The 2,500-nt window shown below is 52.2% G+C and overlaps 3 non-coding genes across 3 annotated transcripts; all 3 read right to left on the minus strand.

Annotated features, from left to right (window-relative positions):
* Positions 1 to 639: 639 nt before the first annotated feature.
* On the minus strand, positions 640 to 721 carry TRNAS-CGA (transfer RNA serine (anticodon CGA)). Its single transcript has one exon. It is a non-coding gene; the product is annotated as a tRNA-Ser (tRNA).
* A 363-nt stretch (positions 722 to 1,084) lies between these two features.
* TRNAS-AGA (transfer RNA serine (anticodon AGA)) lies at positions 1,085 to 1,166 on the minus strand. The gene has a single exon. It is a non-coding gene; the product is annotated as a tRNA-Ser (tRNA).
* A 1,122-nt stretch (positions 1,167 to 2,288) lies between these two features.
* On the minus strand, positions 2,289 to 2,370 carry TRNAS-CGA (transfer RNA serine (anticodon CGA)). Its single transcript has one exon. It is a non-coding gene; the product is annotated as a tRNA-Ser (tRNA).
* Between the last annotated feature and the right edge of the window lie 130 nt (positions 2,371 to 2,500).

Consider the following 2,500-nt stretch of genomic DNA (forward strand, 5'->3'; position numbering starts at 1 on the left):
GCATGTGGCCCTAAGCCTCAGAGGACCGCAGAATGGGTCCCTTCTGCCCAAATAGAGAGGTCTTGGCCGATCGGGGCCGATCGGGGCTGAGAGGACAGGGGTCTCACCACCCTCTGACGGTCCTCCTGGGCGCCCTTCCTCTGCTCTCTGCTGTTGTGGCAGAAAGCTGTGCCTTCAGTCCCCTAGCTTGCACAGGGCAGCAAAAGACTGTACTTTCACTGTGTCGCAGGTAGGGGGCCTCTCCTGAATGCATCTGCCAAGGAAGGTCTAGAAGTGACACGAGAACCCTTGTGCTGACACACAAAAAAGGCTCGGCAGATAGCTTGCGTGCCAGTTGCTCCATCCTCTGTATCCACATGGACCCCTCCCAATATCTGCTGTAAAGATGCAGGCAAGGAAAAGCGCAGGATGGGCTTCTTACAGACGGAGGCGATGCCAGGCGTCGATGGCTCTAGCGGCAACTAGTGTCAGGGTGGAAATATAATCGTGGCCCCCACCCCTAACAGTCAGAGAGTCCTGGATGGGAGTCTTCCCAATGTCTGCTTTATCGTCCATCCTATAATCAACATGCATGTTTACATCTTGTTTTGGGGACATTTCTGAGCAAATTGCAAAATTGCAGCTCAGTTCAAACCGAGGCGTAGTCAGCAGGGTTCGAACCTGCGCGGGGAGACCCCAATGGATTTCGAGTCCATCGCCTTAACCACTCGGCCACGACTACCCATGAGAGTGAAACTCTCACTCGAAAGATTGTGCTGTGCTTACACAGAAGAGTCCTTAGTCTCTACCGCCTTGCCTCTAGATCTTGTCCTGTACTTTCCACCCTTCTCTCTCATCATGCACCGTTCTTTCTCCTCACAAGTTTCTTTTAAATGTACATATATGTTTGAAATTGCAAAACGAAACCCGTCAAAACGTACCAGTTTCTCTGCGTTGGCCTAAAGGATGAAGCCGCTTTTACTCCTAGGATCTTGCTTGAATAGCTCAAGTGCGCCGCAGCCTCCTTTAGTAATTGTATTATACTGCTATTTTAAGATTGTTTTCCACACCAGAAAAGAGTAAACAATAAAAGCGGGCGCTGCACCGTAGTCGGCAGGATTTGAACCTGCGCGGGGAAACCCCAATGGATTTCTAGTCCATCGCCTTAACCACTCGGCCACGACTACTCCTGAGCAAACCTGTTTCTACTATAAACTTAACACTTTAGCCACACACAATGTCTCCTCCGCCCCTTACTTTATGCCGCTCTGCACCGTTCCCTTTTGGCCCTCCCATGACCCTTGAAAATGCATTCAAAAGTCAGAATCTCTATGGTCTGGCCCAAGTTCCCTAAATGCCATATCCCCTCCCTGCCAAGCTCGGACTAAGTGCCAGGGACAGATCTGTGCTAATAAACCTAGCAAGCGGCCAGGCAGCAGAGCCTCACCTTCACTAGGTTGCACTGGCTTCTGCCAGCTCCAAATTGAAACTGTTAACAGTGTCCTGTTTGGAAGCATGCCTGGGCAGGGGCTGTCTCTATGCAAATCGAGTTGCAGAGGCCTCCTGGGAGCCAATTTCGGCAGGCCATTTTGACAGGCTCCAGAGGAATAAATGGCCGCACGAGTGGTCCGGTAGTTAGTCTAAGCCATATGGCAAAGATTTGGGTGGTGGGCCTTCTGGGCATGTGGCCCTAAGCCTCAGAGGACCGCAGAATGGGTCCCTTCTGCCCAAATAGAGAGGTCTTGGCCGATCGGGGCCGAGAGGACAGGGGCCTAACCACCCTCTGACGGTCCTCCTGGGCGCCCTTCCTCTGCTCTCTGCTGTTGTGGCAGAAAGCTGTGCCTTCAGTCCCCTGGCTTGCACAGGGCAGCAAAAGACTGTACTTTCACTGGGTCGCAGGTAGGGGGCCTCTCCTGAATGCATCTGCCAAGGAAGGTCTAGAAGTGACACGAGAACCCTTGTGCTGACACACAAAAAAGGCTCGGCAGATAGCTTGCGTGCCAGTTGCTCCATCCTCTGTATCCACATGGACCCCTCCCAATATCTGCTGTAAAGATGCAGGCAAGGAAAAGCGCAGGATGGGCTTCTTACAGACGGAGGCGATGCCAGGCGTCGATGGCTCTAGCGGCAACTAGTGTCAGGGTGGAAATATAATCGTGGCCCCCACCCCTAACAGTCAGAGAGTCCTGGATGGGAGTCTTCCCAATGTCTGCTTTATCGTCCATCCTATAATCAACATGCATGTTTACATCTTGTTTTGGGGACATTTCCGAGCAAATTGCAAAATTGCAGCTCAGTTCAAACCGAGGCGTAGTCGGCAGGGTTCGAACCTGCGCGGGGAGACCCCAATGGATTTCGGGTCCATCGCCTTAACCACTCGGCCACGACTACCCATGAGAGTGAAACTCTCACTCGAAAGATCGTGCTGTGCTTACACAGAAGAGTCCTTAGTCTCTACCGCCTTGCCTCTAGATCTTGTCCTGTACTTTCCACCCTTCTCTCTCATCATGCACCGTTCTTT

Source organism: Ambystoma mexicanum, chromosome 3q (genome assembly GCF_040938575.1).
Source record: "Ambystoma mexicanum isolate Mex_15411 chromosome 3q, UKY_AmexF1_1, whole genome shotgun sequence".
Lineage (NCBI taxonomy): Eukaryota > Metazoa > Chordata > Amphibia > Caudata > Ambystomatidae > Ambystoma > Ambystoma mexicanum.